This window comes from Tamandua tetradactyla, chromosome 9 (genome assembly GCF_023851605.1).
Source record: "Tamandua tetradactyla isolate mTamTet1 chromosome 9, mTamTet1.pri, whole genome shotgun sequence".
NCBI classification, from domain to species: Eukaryota; Metazoa; Chordata; class Mammalia; order Pilosa; family Myrmecophagidae; genus Tamandua; species Tamandua tetradactyla.
This window is the reverse complement of record NC_135335.1, coordinates 29,121,652-29,139,355: the sequence shown is the minus strand read 5'-3', so window position 1 is coordinate 29,139,355 and position 17,704 is coordinate 29,121,652. Positions and strand designations below refer to the sequence as shown.

Here is a 17,704-nt window from a genome sequence, read left to right as displayed (position 1 = left end):
TGATATAACTAAACAATGGAATATTATATAGCCATAAAAAGAAATGAAATACTGATACACACTACAACATGGATGAACCTTGAAAACATTATGCTAGATGAAAGAAACCAGACACAAAAGGCCACATATTGTAAAAAATTCCATTTATATGGATGTCTAGACTAGGTAAATCTATAGAGAGAGGCAGTAGTGGCTACTCGCAATTAGGGAGTTTGGGAGACATGGACAGTGACTGCTGATGGGTATTGGATTTCTTTAGGGGTTGATGAAAACGTTCTGAAATTGACTGTGGTGATGGCTGTACAACTCTGTGAGCACACTAAAAATCATCAAATTGGACACTTTAAATGAGAGAACTGTATAGTATGTGAATTTTGTCTGTTAAAAAAACTAATTTAAAAAAAAACTGAAAATAAAGAAAGTTGCCATTTCTCTCAACAAGCAAATGCCTTGGAAAGGACAGCTGCTACATATGTCCACTCAGGCTGAGTGATGCAAAGGGAATCGTGCAGGGAGCCAGCCCTGTGTAAGCAGAGCATACGCCTCCTTAAGCAGAGATCACTTCAGTGACTGTCCGTCCCTTGTAGTCTGAGTACCTCATTGCACTCACAAGTTCAAGTCTAGAGCTTATAGAGTGCTGTTTTTTCCACAACATGGTCCCAAGGTGCAAGTTAACTATTTCATCTGAGCCAAATTAAAGTAGTGATTCATCTAAGGTGGTAGAAAAAACTGGGTGTGCTGGACCCCCAATATAAACCCAGTTGTCCTTCCTAAAGAATGCTTACGGGTAATTTTGGCTACATACGGTTTTTACCTTACAAGCCAACTTGGAGCCTGAATACCTTGTGAAACACAACTTCACTAAATAAAAGACAGAAGATCAGGTAAAATAAGTACCGTAAAGAAATACTATGGGATTCAAAGGAGGAAAGAAGAAATGACAAGTGATTGACAGGTAGTATATGATGAGGAAACTGGTATGGCAGGCAGGATCTGAACTAGACCCTGTAGAGTGGATATGACTGACAAGAGTGATGTCACAGAGGTCATTCCACACCAAAATCAGAGAATCAGTATATACATGGGTGAAAATCAGTTACTCTGACACTAGACGGCCAGGGTTCAAACCCCTGCTGTGTCACTTCCTAGTTTTATGGCAAATTACTTCACCTATTTTCCCCCTTCTTTCCTGATCTATAAAATGAGAATACTCCATATTTAACTGAGTCTAAGACACCACTGACTGTAAGATGGAATATTGTTTTATTAGCACTCAGACAAAAATCCTGTCAATTATAATTTCAGGACATCACTGATGATAAAATACATTCCAAATTCAAAGGTGTTCAAAGGTGAAACCTTTTCATCTCAGAATTGATGAGATATGGTTGATATCTACTCACAAAGTTATTGCAATAATTAAATGAGTGACTTTATGTAAAGTAAATGTTGATGATCTGCTGTCATTACTAATATCAATTCCACAAATATTTGTCTAGTGACAACTGAGGGCTCTCAGATCCTGTGAATACAGACAAAAATATGGTCCCTGTCTTTAGAAATGTAAAATCTATCCAGAAAGAATGAACCAACAGGAAGGCAAGAGAAGACAGCATGTGTGCAGAAACCAGCCACAGGTAGTGTCTTGTGTGGCTAGAATATAAATTGAAGTCTTCCCTTATTGGACAGAGGGGATGTGCAAAGGTGATGGATAGCTTCTAAAGTAAAGTGAACATCAGATACCATGACAATTACCCTTGAAAAATGCTTAAATCATACACACACACACACTTTTGTATCATGTTCTCTTTGATAATATATATGTATAATATGTAATATATAGTACACAGTGCAGCATACATATGCAAAACGATAAAAAAAACATTGAATACTAAAATGGTTCTTGCTATGGCAAGATGTTCAAACCATCGAAGGAATACTAAAACTGAGACAACTGGGGATACAGCCAGTATGTACCTCCCACCCTACACCTACCACAAGGCCATGCCTGCTAGGGAAATGGCAGCTGTGCCAATCATTAAATTCTTGTATCTCAGGATCCAAGCCCACTCCTCTACAATGGTGTCTATGATGCTGGGGCTGGGACTCTGATAATCTCTTTTCTGCATTGTCAGCTGGCTCCATATAGAGAACAAGTGCTAGAAGGAAACTGCAAGGCTAGACAGGGGAGAAGAAAATTGAGCCTTTCTGTTTGCTTCTTCATCCCTTCCTACTGCATGGAACATCACCCCAGCCACACTTCTTTACCCCAGCAGTAGTAGTCTCTCCTTAGTGCAGCAGCTGATTCCAGTATTCCAATACCTGCAGAACCAACCTCATCACATGCATCCTTTGGATATACCCCACCCCTCATCACATACCCCACCTCATCGAGTTTCCATGCGGCCCTCCCATTAACCTCTTCCTACAATTAACATTATAAAGTTCTAACAATTTCAACCTCTTTCCATTGGCCCTCCAGCCCTACAGATGGGAGCTACTTCTTGTCCTTGCCATCTCCATAATGTCCTAGGGTCGCTTTGTACCCTTTCAGTAACTGAGTTAACTATCTATGCCTAGTTATCAGTTCTTGATTTTAAACTCTCTCTGTTGACATAACTGCTGAAGTTTCTGTCTCCTGACTGGAGCCTTACTGATATAGCAGCAAGTTACCCCTCTCTTCTAATTTTCAATACCCCCCCGCCGCCCTCCAAAGTACATGAAGAGACAATTCACAAGAAAAAAAGAAAAATTAAGCCAATAAACATATGAAAAACATTCAAGCTCTACTTGAAACCAAAGAAACAAGTTTAAAACTGTGAGACTCCAATTTTACCTTATCAGATCAACAAAGATTAAAAAGAAAGATACTACCCTATGCCAGCAACAGTGGAAAGAGATGGGCACTCTTGCACAGGAATACAAACTGGCATTGCCATTTCATGGAAAGGATTTTAACAGTACATATCAAAAATTTTTTGATGCAAGTTTTAGCTAAATACAGCCAAAAACCCTGGACATGATATACATAGAGAGAGAGAGATAACATAAGATTCTGAAAGGTAGAGAGAAGAAAGCAAACTGGCCTCAGCACCCAAGGAATGACATGGGGCAAATTCCCTGAATTTTATTTTTGCCTCATATACACCAGACTAAATGCCAGAGGAGCTGGCCACCCAGAAATGCCAATGGGAACAGACAAAAAAGCCTCCACAAAAGCCTGCTCCCTTCAGGACCAAGAAAAGAGCAGCCTAACAAGACAGAAAACTTTCTGACAATAACTGCCCTACTCCACAAACACCACAGAAAAAACTCCCCTACCCCCACCAGCAAAGGTCAAGTGGGGAGCCTGGACTTCCACTCACCAGTCTGTAATGAGATGCCCCAATCTCTCCCATCAAGGTGGTATCAGAGAAGACAAAGTAGAGAGCTGGGACTTTCATCTCTGCCTGGCAGTAATGGGCAGCCCCCATGGTGTCAGTGGAGTGGACTTCCACCCCACTCAGAGGAAACAAGGCATCCCTCTCCCTATCTGTCAAAGGAGGAGACCAAGTGCGAAGGCAGAACTTACACCACTAACCAGCAGTAACATGTCTTCTCCACAGCAGTGTCATTGCAGTTCACTTGGGGAGCAGTAACAAGGTACCTCTTCCCCCTCCAGCAAGATGATATCTGTGCATAGCCTGAAATCTTATCCCTACCCAATAATAACAAGGCACTCCCTTCCACCAGGGGTGCCAAGGAGGGTCAAACAGGCAACTTGGACTTTCATGTCCACCTGGACTTAACAAGAGAGTCTCCTTTCTCCCCACTCTAGTGTCACAGAAGGCCAGCTAAAACAAAGGATTTAAAATAAATCCAGACACTAATAACAATACCGCAAATGTCCAGGATACAATAAAAAATCACTAATCATACCTGAAAAGTTAAATGAGAAAAGAATCAACCAACACCAAACAACTGAAATGACACAGATGTTAAAATTATCTGACAAGGGTTTTAAAGCAGCCATCATAAAAATGCTTCAACAGGAAAATATGAAGACACTTGAAATAAATTAAAAAATAGAAAGTATCAGAAAAGAAGAAGGTATAAAGAAGAATGCAATGGAGATATTAGAACTGAAAAATACAATAATGGAATAAGAAGCTCAGACATGGCGCAACAGCAGAATAGAGAGGACAGTGAAAAGAATCAGTGAACTTGAAGACAGAATCAATCTAACAACAGAGAGAAAACAGATGGGGAAAAAAGTGAACAAGCCTCGGGACTTGTGGGATTATTAAAAAAGACCTAATATTTGTATCATTGACAAAGTCATCATTCTGAACACCTAAATTGTGTGAATTTTATCAAATATAAATTACACCTCACAAAAGTTATTTTAAAAATAAACTGTTCAAGTATCTGAATTTATACTGATACTAACTAAATAAATAAATGGAGAAGACAGGAAACAAAGCTCTTTGTTATAAAAGAGTACCAACTGATAAATGCAGAAGATACAGAATTAGAAAATCACCATCTTATAACCACAGTTATTGATTCAGGCAAGAATCCTCAATGGATAGAAAATCACTGGATGAAAAGCTATTTAAAAACAGGACATTCCACACAAAGTACCACGCTACAGATGACTTATTAATTTCAAGGGGGAAGCAGACCTTTACAGTAGAGAAATATGGCAGATACTATCTCAAGTGATCAATTAAATATCACCAATCAGACAAATTGATATCATATGTCCACTGAGAACAACACAAGAGCACTTACATAAAAGTCTTAACAAAACATCTAACTGGAATCGAATCATGAGGAAAGGATCAGGTAAGAACACATTGAGGGACATCCTACAAAACAACTGACTCGGACTCTTCAAAAAATGTCATTATCATAAAAGACTAAAAACAGCTTGGATAACTGTCCTAACAGATTAAAGAACACTCAAGAGTACATGTACTTGTACTCAACATGTAATGCATGATCCTTGAATTGAATCCTGGATTTTATAAGACAGCTATATAGGATATGACAGAGACAAACTAGGAAAATGGACTGTCTGTTAAATATTGTATTAATGTTAAATTTTATTATGGCTAGATAGGAGAAAGTTCTTGTTCTTAGCAGATGAGATACATGGTAAAGTTTAGGGGGAAAAGAATACAAGTAACTCTTAAATGATTCAACAATAATGACACTAGTAGGACAGAGAATTGAGGAAAGCCCTAGATTTTGGAAATAGGAAAGCATCAGAGGGACCTGTTTTAGAATAAGAACAAGGCCAAGCAACAGATTATAAAAGTTCTACAACCGAACAGACAATAAGACATTAGAGCCACTGGTAGAAGGAGGTGGAGAGAAGAAAGCAGGGATACTGGGGCCCAACAGGGTTAGACTGAAAAGAACAGGAGAATTTAAACAAGTTGCTGGGCTGACAGTAAGAAACAGTGAGAATGAAAACTTCAAGAGAGTACACAAGAGGCAATAGGAAGCAAGGACACAAAAATGAAGATTTACTATAGGAAGGATGTTCATCACTTAACCTTTTTTTGAAGATCAATCAAAAGGGAACACGCTTACAAAAGGTGGGAAGAACACAAGTGTCCACTGACAGGTGAATGGATAAACAACATGTGGTCTATCCCCCCAATAGATTATTAGTCAGCCCTAAAAAGGAATGAAACTTTGATGCATGCTACAACATGAATGAACCTTGAAGACATTATGTTGAAGGAAATAAGCAAGACATAAAAGGACAGCTATGAAGATTCCACTTACATGAAATGCCTAGAATATGCTAAATCATAGGACAGAAAGTAGGTAAGAGGCTTCTGGGGGGATGGTAGTTACTGTTCAATGGGTAAAGAGTTTCTGTTTTTGATTATGGAAAAGTAGTAACAGAAAGTGGTGATGGTAGCACAATATTGTAAAAGTAATTAATGCCACTAAATTGTAGTTTAAAATGGCCAGAATGACAAACTTTGTGATACATATAAATATAAATATATAACCACAATTTTTAAAAAGAAAAGCTTAAATTACAACATAATAGATGTAGGTTAGATAGAAAGAAGGACTTTCATGAAGTATACATTTAGTCTCTGAGCTAATTAGAAGCATTAGCTGCACTGTGGTATGGTTGCAAAGGCAGTCCTTCCTACAGGCTGCGGGCTAGAGGACAGTCTCATTGCCCATTCATTTCAGAGCCCATACATATCTCCTTGCTCAAATACAAACTTGAGTAGTGGCTTGAGAATGCAAGCCAATTGCTAAAAATGAGTCCAAAATGAGCCAGTTTAAAAGAGGCAGAAAACCCACATCTTGGATTTAAAAAAAAAAGGTCAACTGCTTAGAGCTATCCCACATCCATCCTATGAGATCCTTTTTAAAGAGACCTCCATTTTCCCAATTCATTTTCCTCACCAGAAGAAAGAAATCATCCTCCACTGGGCCTATGTTCAGACTGAATGGATGGCCAACAAAACAGAGTGTAACATGCTTTGATTTGCTATGAGACATGAGATGTAGTTTAACACCACTGCGATTTGTAATGCCATTTACATAATTAAACATGCAGACAAGTGGCACGAGGAAGTGGATATGGTTAATGGAGTTACAGAAGAACTAAAAATAGCAGATCCAGCTACAAGCTGGAGGGGACTCTAGGGGTGACACCTGCTGATGGGCACTGATGGCCATGGAAAGACTGCCCATTCGCCAGGAGGTCCTCTTCTATTTAGCTGGAGCCTTTGCATCAAGATTTTAAAGCTTCTGCAGACACAGAGCAGCAGGTGGTGGTCTATCTTACAAATGACAAACTTAAGGTTATTGACAGGGCCATGGAGGGTTGCCCAAGAGTTCACCCAATACCAAATTCCATTCCAGAAACTTATCAGAAACCTGCATCCTACTCCCCACTCATCTGAGGGGTCATCCAAACCAGAGGCCATAACCTGGTAGGCTATGGTGCCTATTTAGCTTTCAGATTTACTTTATTCATGCCACAGTTTTTCCTTCTTTCTCCTTCGTTCTTCCACCTCTTATTCCTCCTCCTCCTTCCTTCTCCTCCTTTTCTCTTTTTTTTACGTTCAAATTAGCTTCTAACATTGTTAAATTCCCTTGAAAACTTTCATCTCCAATTCTGGCACCCTGGGCCCACACTTCCCCACGGCAATAAGCCCCACTGTATTTTGTCTGTCATTTCTCTCTCATTTCCGTGACCTACCTGGCCCTGGGAGGCATCTAAAGTTTACAACTTTTGATCTAACCCTTCCTTAAAACAAGCATAGGTTTCTAACCTGTTCCTCAAGAAACGTGTACACCATGTAAAGTGGCATCTCCTGTTCTTCAACCTGCGAGCAGCATCTCCTGGCTCTAAGTTTGAGTTTGGTGTATGCATCTGTTCTCCTTCTCTGCTTTCTCAATGGTCTATGCATCATAAACAATGCAGCTTTCTCCTTATAAGACCACAGAAGCCTTCTCTTATTTTAGAATGTCTATCCAGAGCAATATGCTCTTTCTTCTTTTCTACCCCTTTTCCCCACTCTCACCCCATCCATTCTTTACTCATTTTAATTCTCTTTGCCTGAATCTTTGCCAAATAGGTTATATCATTCTTTCTTGAAACAATGTACCAAGTAAACTTGCAACTTTATCAAGGAAATCATAATTAATAATGTGTTTGATTTTTATGATTTTTTTTCCAAGCTGAAACAGAAGGGAGAAAGAGGTAGACATTTGTAATACCACTAGTTAATTTCCAGGTATGCAGGATACAATTGAAAGCAAACACCTGCAATGTGAGTCTTGCCTTCATTCACAAGATAAGAGCACATGATCAGACAAAAACTAGGCCAAGAAGCTCCCATCTGTAAAGGATTGAGAGGTAGAAAGGAAGGGCAAGGCAGGGGGAGGGAGTGCCTGCCACAGGTCCCCACCCTGTCCCACCTCCTTTTGTCTACTAGATGTTCCCTAGCTCTGCAGTCTCTCTAACTTCACCCCCTACCACTCTCCCCCAACTCACAGTGATCTAGCCTCCTGGCCTTCTGTTATTCCTCAAATTCACCAAAGCATCTCTTTGCCTCAAAGTCTTTGCACTTATTGTTCCCTCCACTTGCAAAGCTCCTGCCCTAGATACTCTCCTGAATGGCTTCCTCACTGCTTTGGGGTCTCCACTCAAATGTCACCTCCCATATAAAAGAACACACCTAACTGTTTAATGGGTAAGAGGCCTCCTTTGGAGGTGACGGAAATGTTTACGAACAAGATAGAGGTGATGGATGGCTGCATAACAACGGGAATATACTAAATACTACAAAATTGTACACTTTAAAATGATAAACTTATGATATGCAAATTTTACCTCAGTAAAAAAAGAAAAGAAAAAGGACCACCCTTCCATCACTTCCCAGCTCTCTGAAGTCTTGGCATTTTTCTTCTCAATGCTTACCATTTGACAGTTCTCTATTTGCTTATCCTATGTCTCCCACAGCTGGAAGGTAAGCGCCAAAGGGGAAGAATTTCGCTGGCTCATCTGCTCCATATCCCCAGGAACAGCATGGAGTGCAGACAGCACTCAGTGAATGTTTGTGGGATACACAAGCCAATGCATGATTTCTCCTTTAGTCCTCACACCGATGAGGTTGCTAAGTGTTATGGATGAGGAAACTGAATGGTTTCCAGGTCTCCCACCCATGGTGTGGGTGTCAAAGTGGTGGGATAGCTAGCTATGCAAAGGAGTTACAAACCTGAAAATGCGTGGGACACGAGCCCCCTTTCCTACCCGGCTTACAGCACAGGAGACAGAAAGGAAAGTAGCACTGCACACCCCAGGCGGCAGGAGACTAGAGTAGATGCTGGTCCCTGACATTCAGATGCCTCGGTTCTCCAGCAGCCTCTGGCTCCCCCAGCAGTTCTTCTGTAGACCAAGGAGAAGCATTTCAATCGTCCTCTTTCTCCTTTTACAAAAACTACTGATTCTCAATAGTGGGAGTGTTTAACAGGATCACCCAAGAAACTTCTGCACTCTCTATTTCCTTCTCCACTTCCCATCCCCACCCTTCCCACACCCCTACTCTAAGATCCGAGGTGAGGAGAGGGCAGGCAGAGGCCCTGGCTGAGAATCCCTATCACGCTGTGTTCTGGGGGAGATTTTCACTTGGCCTCTAGCGTCAACACCGAGAGACAGCTGCTGTGACTTGGGTTTGCACCATGGCTCTGCACTGACTTGCTGTGGGGCTCAGGGCAAGTTACAGAACCTCCCTGAGCAGGGGTGAGACCATCCCTACCTAATAGGACGCGGCACAGGGAATGGCCTTGTCTGCACACACAGGTATGTGCACATGCACACACAACAGCACCAGAGAGACCTGGCTATTTCACAATAAGAAAGGTATAAGCAGTGACTTTGTTCCTGTCTCAAAACGTTAATGACAAGGAATTTTGATATATGAAGTTTACGAATAAAAGGGGCTACCAGTAGTCTTTTTAGACTAATGGAATGTTCCTTTTTTTTTAAAGCCACGCCAATATATCTGCATTTAATGAGACAGTTGTGCCTACCTGTCAGGCCTAAATAATCAAGCTGCCAAAAAAAGAGCTACAGTGACTCAAATACAGATATACTACAGAATCCCTGGGGAGTTCAGTGAAACTACTGGATTTCAAGGAACGGTGTGAAAGACTGCCATTTTGTGTAGGAGAGCCTCCGAGGTGACTCTCCAGCCAGTGCTATCAACCAGATCCTCAGAAGGATGCCCAGAGCCTTCCAGACTTGGACATTAACTCAGGTTCTTAGTCAAGCCACCCACCTCACTTGGGCCTCCATTTCTTGCAGCGACAGACCTGAGCTCGGAAGCCTATTCCCAGCTTTGATGGGCTATAATTGTACATCTCCTTTCCTTACTTAAGACAGATCTGCTGCTTGCCAGCCAGGACATATCCTGCTGAGAGCTATAAGAAGTATTTTACTCAACTCTAATCTCTTTTAACCATTTCCCCTCCTTATATTCTCTTCGGGTACTGTTTATGCTCGATTCCTCTTACTTGGCCCTCACTGTAATCAGATCAGCTGGCTTTTTTTTTCCTAGGCCATGATTCTGCATACCGTTGAGGAGCCCTGTTTCTCTCCTCAGTCTCCCTTCCCCAGGATCTTAGAGGACAACAGCTCCTCCCTGCACCAGGAAGAAACCAAACCCAGGAACATGGACTGCAGCCTCACTTCCTCCTGGTCACCATGTCCACTCTGCAGTCCGCTCCCTTAACCTGCACACTGTTCCAAGGCACAGCCCCAAGGCCGAAAAAGGGAGGGGCCTGCCATCTCATCTCCAGGGCTCCCAACTTGTTCTTCTACAAAAGGTGGTGGATGGACTTTATGGTGGCTAAAACAAAATTCATCTGGAGGCACGCGATCCCTAAGGAGAGAGATATCAGGGTTCCTAGCAGCAGTTACACAGGCAAAAATCAATCTCTCCTGAAAACCAATTAGGGTGAGTACGCAGGATTTTCACTTTGGCAGCTGAGCTGTTAGAAGCAGCCTACTTCGGAGAGAAAACATCAGGAAGAATGTTCCTGGACAGGCTCGCGTCCTTCCCCAAGACCCCTTCTCTGCCAACAGCTAGCACCTTAGAAAGAGCACAGCCGGGAGGGGTGCCTGGGTGTCCTGGCAGACATGCACAGGGAGATTCATACACCCCCAAGGGGTTGAGGAAATCAGGTGCCCACCAAAGGTAGACACTGGCAGTCTCTTCCCAAGGGGAACAAACACTTCCAAGAACCCCCAACATGCACACTTTGCACCAACCCTGTGAAGTGGATGCTGCTGTCCTTGTTGTACAGATGGGGAAACTGATGCTCAGAGACACTCAACAAGGCCACACAAATTGGTTAAGTAATGAACTGAAATGGGCTTATTGGAGACTTAACTACCTCCTCTTAGGGTAGTTCAGACAACGATGTAAAGAACTAGAGCCCTAATTGCTCTGACTGTTTTCTCAACCAATATGGAATAGGTTATTTCTTTAGCCACATATCAACCAGAAATTACAGGGCCACAGGGATTTCTATGCAGCTGAGAACTCTTTTCAGGAGGAGGTGGATAATTCTAATAGGAACTCCTTGCTCCACCTGGATTTTGGACACTGCCTTCAAAGAAATGTTTTCCTAACAAAGACTCAAGACAGAAGGCAGCCTCACTCCCTCCTGGTCACCAAGTCCGCTCTGCAGTCCACTCCCACCTGCACACTGTTCCAAGGCACAGCCCCAAAGCCGTAAAAGGGAGGGATCTGCCTTTTCATCTCCAGGGGCTCTCAACTTGTTGTTCTAAGAAAGGTAATGGATGGGCTCTATGGTGACTAAAACAAAATTCATCTAGAGGTACATGATCCCTAAGGAGAGAGATATCAGACCAGCCATCCCTCTCTTCTCCCAGCCCTCAGAGAGAGCAGCTTTGACTGAGCTTCTCCAGGCAGCCCTGCTGGGTGGCACCAGTCACGGTGGGGCTTGGCATGTGTGGGGCCTCCTGAGCAGAAAGAAAAAGTCTGCATCCCCTCTCTTTCACCCAATGCTGCAGAAAAGTCACCCATGAAGGCTCAGGTAAATAAACACAAGGCAGTGTGCCTATAAGCCAGAAACAAAGATGGGAGGAGAGGGAGGAAAAAAAGAATATGAAGGCAGAAAAGAGAGGCAGGAGGTCCTGCTGATCTCTATCTGGGGAAAGAATGCCAAGGACCCAGAGGAGGCACTGAGGAAGGCTGAAACTACTTCAGACCCCACCCCGTGTCCTGTCCAGTCAGCCAATGGGCTGCAAGCTTGAGCTATGGCAGGCATGCAGGCCGGCTGCAACAAGTTCCCTAAAATGTCACAGGAATGCTTTTGCACCAGCCCCCTGATTCCCCACACACCCCTCCTCCCCAAACTCCATGAGGGCAGAGGATCAGAGTGGCCCCCTGCTGTCGGAACCAGGGCTTCTCAGCAGAAATGAACATACCAGGCAGGGTTGGTGGACCCCTTAAACCCAAAAGCTGTTCACCATGGGAAGTCCACGTCACCACTCTGTTAGTTGATTTCTCCATGCCCTTATCTTCTGGGCCTTGAACAAATCTCCGCAGCTGCCAAAACCGTGGCGGTCCATCCGCCCACAAGAAAGTCAGAATCTGCTTGTTTTGCAAAAGGGAGCCAAGGAAAAGGCACACGAAGGGTGCCACCAGCTTCGGGGTGGTGGGGGGAGAGCTTGTGAAAGGAATTCTTCGCTCTTTCCTTCCATCTGCCAACCAGGGAAGAAGTCCACAGGCTCAGCTCTTAATGCGGCCTTGGAGGCTTGGAAAGGAAAAGCAGTGGGACCTACCAGGTCTAGGAACAAAGTAACCTGGGATTGAGGAGTTAATGCCCAGGCCCAGCCCATTCTAAAACCCCTGCATTTCTCATTCCTCATTTAATCCCAACTGTTCCTCCACTACATTTTTCTGGCCACAAGCCAAGCCATCAGCAACTTTCTGGATGAAAAGTAGAATGCTGCAAGATGGGAGGGGAGCCCTCCCCCTAGACAGCCCTCACAGAAGGGACTAGAAAGACCAGATGCCATTCCCCACTCTGCAGCCCCCACCCCACCCCACCCACCCCCAACCCCCACCCCCCACCCCCCCCCACCCCCCCCCCACCCCCGCTATCTGCACCAACCCCCAGGGCAGCCACAACAAAGGGAGGCTGTCAGAGAACAAACAAAGGCAAAGACCTAGCTCTCCCAACAAAAGGTAAAGAGGCTGGAAGATAGGCCCAGGATAAGGGGCCTTTGGAGCCTTCTCAACTAGATTCCGTCTCTGAAGTTGCAATGTTTCACTCCTGTAAAGGGGGCACAACAGGGGAAGGGGTGTCCCTCCCTCCCCCTCCTCCAGACCTGCTTCTAGCGCTAGGTCCTTCCTGGCCGACTGGTGGCCCAGTACTGCCACCTAGTGGGCTCTGCACCCAACATGTCCAGAGGCAGGCAGTGTGGCTAGCAGGACAGAAGGGAGAACCCAAACCAGAAGGCAGAGGGGCTGTTGCCCCAGCAGTGTCACGTAGTCTCAGACTTCACTCTAAGGCTGAGTGGGAATCTCTCTGGCTATGGTAACAAAACTATTGGCCACACATTTCCCCAAGGACCAGGGACAGAATGAAAAAGGAACCAGCTGGGTTCTCTGGGCCTGGCCTTCTGCCCCGCCTTTCCTAATCCCCTGACAGGCAGCTCCTATGCCCCCAAGAAACTGCACCAGGCAAGCACCCAGAGGAGGCAGAGGACCAGACCCACGTATTCCAAAACACCAGTCCAGAGTGCCTCCTCCCACCCACCCCTTCTCCTAACCGCCCCCCACCCCCACCCAGGATCTGAGGAAACCTGATGTGAACCACTCTCAGAACACCTAGGTGGAAGGGAGCTAACACCGAAATCTCCTTTCAGGCAGAGACTCAATTCCATAGAGCACAGGCTCCATAGACATCAAATAATGAGCTCTCCCACACATCAGGAAGGGTCACTGCACTGAGCAGAGTGAAGGGCCTTGAAGGAGAGTGCCTGGTGAAGGTAAGGTACTTGCAAACATAAGGAACATGCCAAACCCCTTAACATGAATGGCCACGCGGATGACACTAGCAGTCCTTTGACTGGATACTGCTGTATGCAAGGCATTGGTATAAGCATATCATATGCATTATCTCAAGATACCCTACAACAACCTGGGAATGAGGTCCAACTGTCATCTCCATTTTACAGAAGGGAAAATAGAGAGGGATTCTCCAAGGACAGACAGCAAGGAAGTGGGATTTGATCCTGGGCAATCTGGGTCCTCCAATACCAGCTGCTGCACATAAAAAAATAAAAAGCACTCTACCCTAAAAGCCAATGTCTGCTCCTGGGCAGCCAGCACAGCAAGGAGCAAAATCCTGCTACTCCAGGGAAGGAGAGACAAGAATCAGGTAGGCTGATGCAGACAAATTCTTATTAGGAGGAAAAGGCAACTGTTAAAACAAGTGTGATCAAAGGCCAGGAGGAAAAACCCAGTCCCCCAGACGCCCTGCAAGGCCTGGGCAGAAGATACATAAACATTCCCTCTCTCCATACTGGGGGTGACCCTAGGGAAAACTGGAGCACAGGAAAGTTCAGAACCTCCTCCAACCATAAAGTCTCCCCCTCTCATCCTTTTGGAGCCTCTGGAGGTCAAGAAGGTCAGGCTGGGGTCAGCAAAGAGCACCAACGGCTCTTGGCCAGCTGTGCCTTCCTTCAGAGGCTGCGACCACAACACTGCCACCCGAGGCCCTGAAGGAATTTCAGAGATTTCTCATTAGCATGAGGAGAACTGCCTGCCCACCTGTTAGAAGAACTTTCCAGTTATGGTGACAGATGGGGAAGTGCTAATGGGCTGCTTTTAAATGGGAAGAAGGGAAGTTCAGGCTCTCAGCAAAGGGAATGAGCATGAAAGGTGGTGGCTCTGCTCAAGACACAGGGAGGGCTTGGGATGAAGCTCGGGGAGCCCACCAAGGTGCCTCACATTCCAGTGGTACCCACAACGCCAGGCCCAGGGGTGGCCATGTCCACCCAAGGCTAGACCAGTTCGGCCCCCAACCTCAGACCTCCTCCACATGTCTATCCACATTCCGGAGAGGCACTCCTAGCCCTGGAGGACCTCTCTCATTCCATCTGATCTACAGGAAAATACCATCACTCTGAGAAGTATGGCTAGGCCCTATATTTGGACAGATGGCCAGGACATGAGCTATGTCACTTGCCCCAGCCAGCATCCTGACAGATCATCTTCAAAACAACAAAACACATGTCTGAGGTCTCAGTGGAAGTTCCTAATGTCAGCTGTCTGGAAGGCCAAGCTGACCTCCAGGCAAAAAGTCAAGCACAACTCAACTCTGCAGCAGTATCCTCCTTGCTCTTCAGAGATACCCCCCATGCCACCCCACCCACACACATATGAATGGCTGGGGGGAGCTGACAGCATGAGACCTTCTTTTGTGCCCCTTTCCTATTAGACACAAAGAACTGAGCAATCATCACAGTAGTAAATATTTTCTGAATGACTGAGGCACAAGTTTGCAGAGGAGATGGGCTGTATTCTGGACACACTCAGTGTGAGGCACTTGGAGGTATCAGAAGGGATGTGTCCAACCAGCACCCAGAAAGTCGAAGCTCTGAACAGAGCTCAGGCCAAAGGCAGATATGGGTTTCTGAGGGGGGACATGAGGAGGCAAAAGACAGTAATGGCAGGTATTCTAGTTTGCTAGCTGCCAGAATGCCACACACCAGAGATGGATTGGTTTTTAATAAAAGGGGATTTATTTTGTTAGTTCTTCAGAGGAGAGGCAGCTAACTTTCCACTGAGGTTCTTTCTTACATGGGAAGGCACAGGATAGTCTCTGCTGGCCTTCTCTCCAGGCCTCTGGGTTCCAACAACTTTCCCCGGGGTGATTTCTTTCTGCATCTACAAAGGCCTGGGCTGAGCTGCTAGTGCTGAGATGAGGCATGCTGAGCTGCTTGGGCTGTGCTACATTGAGCTCTCTCATTTAAGCACCAGCCAATTAACGCAAACGTCATTCATTGCAGTAGGCACACCTCCTAGCTGACTGCAGATGTAATCAGCAACAGATGAGGTTCACGTACCATTGGCTCATGTCCACAGCAACAGAACTAAGATTGTTCACCTGGCCAAGTTGAGAACTGAATCTAACTACCACAGCAGGTTTCCAACAGTCCCCCAACATCCATTCAACCCTTCTCCACTAAAATAGCCTCAGCTGGGAACCCAGCTGAACCATGTTTCCAGATAAACTGAAACTAGGTGTGGCCATGTAACCACCTCTGGTCAATGAGATATACCCAGAAAGGGTGTGTCCCATTTTCAGGTCTTGCCTTTAAAGACTGACTGGGTGTGAGCTCCCTTGGGCCTTTGGGCCCTTTCCCACTGGCTGGGAAATGGCAATAACTGAAGCAACCACCTTAGATCATAAGTACTAAGGCTGGCAGAGGCCCGTATGGCCCTAAACTATCTACTTACCCATGGACTATTATGTTTAAAGGGAAATAAATGTCTTTCTTATTTAAGCCACTATATTTAGGTTCTTTGTTGCAGCAGCTCAGTCTACACCCTAACTAATATAAAGACTCATCCATAAACAGCACATCTATTTGAGAATGGGTAAAGGTAGGGAAGCCATAAAGAACCCCTTATCAGTAAATGGCATCTGGCTCAGGCCAGAAATCCAGGAATCTTGCTCAATACTTCCTTCTTCCTCACTCTACATACCAACCCTCCACCAAACCTGTCAGTTCTTTGTCCATGCAATTCTTCCAACCTGTACAGTCACTGTCATTTATCTGGATCACTACAACCTCTCACCAGGGCTTCTGGGATGGCTTCCCATTGGTCTCCCCATCTTCACTCTTGTCTCCTCTAAGCCATCATCTACAGAACTTCTCTAAAGATATGTTAGGGTTAGGTTTAGGGTTTAGGGTTTAGGGTTAGGGATAGGATTAACCCTCTATGAAAACAGGCTCCCTACTCCATCTCAAAGCCAAATTTTCCACCAAGCCTACAAGACCCTTCACAATCAGTCCCTGCCAACTTGTTCACACTCCTGTCTTCTTGCAGTCCTTTTAATGCCTTCATTCTTCCCCAAGACTTTAGGCCATGCTCTATATTGATCACAGCACTCCTCCTCCTGATTCTTTGTCTAATTCCCATTCATCCTCCAGGTCTTGACCCAACTGGCCATTCCTCAGAGAAGACTCTGTTGCCCTCAATCTAAATTAGGTCCCTGCTGTTACTCTCTCTCTCTCTCTAAGTACCTTGTTCTTTAACTATATAAGACTTACCTCAGCTTATAACCAAATGCTTATTTATTTGTTTAATGTCTGTTTTTCCAATTGGACCATAAGCTTTGGCAGGGCCAAGACATGTCAGTTCTCTACACCCAACACATGCAGGCAACTATAGGCCCCCAGGGAAATATCTGTTGATATCTGCAGAGCTTGCAGGATAGCTAACTCACAGAGGCTAACAGAAGAGAGATTTAAAGAAGGTGTAATGCCTTGATATCAAAAACTCAATAGAGGGTGGGCCACGGTGGCTTAGTGGCAGAGTTCCTGCCTGCCATGCTGGAGACTCGGGTTCAATTCCCAGTGCCTGCCCATGTTAAAAAAAAAAAAAAAACCTCGATGGAGGAAGTGTTAAGAAGATACAGGACTAAGCAAGAGTCATCAGATTTGTTAGGAGGAAGATTATGGTAACTTCTGGGAACAAAGTATTAATGGAAATAAAAGCGAAATTGTAATGAGTTGAAGAAGCAAGATTACACTTTTAACACTATGTTTTAACTCAGTGACACAGGAAAGGGGAAAGCAAGGTGGCAACCAGAGACGCTGCCTTGGAAAGAGGAACTGGTTTCACACAGGGAGGAACTGGGCATTTAGAGCCAGCAAGTATCAGAGCAAGTTCCAAGGCGGATGGCATGGGGTTAGAGCTGAGCCACAAGCAGGTAAGACACCTTTTAAAAGGAAGTGGAGACGATGGTCTGCTTTCTCTGGGCTGGGAGGAAAGAAGGAAAGGGTAGAGAAGGATGGAGAAAGACCCTATCAGTTGGTCTCCATTTGCTCAGCTGAGTATGAAAGAAGAGGAGGTGGTAGCAGGGTGAAACAATGGGACTGGAAAGGGTATGGAATGGGCACAGT

At 44.8% G+C, this 17,704-nt stretch overlaps 1 protein-coding gene and 1 long non-coding RNA gene across 11 annotated transcripts in view; one reads left to right on the top strand and one right to left on the bottom strand.

Annotated features, from left to right (window-relative positions):
• The window catches only part of CHCHD6 (coiled-coil-helix-coiled-coil-helix domain containing 6), a 358,373-nt gene that overhangs the window by 294,312 nt on the left and 46,357 nt on the right, over positions 1-17,704 (bottom strand). The gene's annotated exons all lie outside the window — the stretch shown is intronic.
• LOC143646891 (uncharacterized) overlaps positions 1-17,704 on the top strand; it is a 52,984-nt gene that overhangs the window by 23,669 nt on the left and 11,611 nt on the right. Inside the window, exon 2 of the long non-coding RNA XR_013157717.1 lies at positions 17,356-17,511. This is a non-coding gene — a long non-coding RNA (uncharacterized LOC143646891). The remainder of the gene's footprint in view (positions 1-17,355; positions 17,512-17,704) is intronic.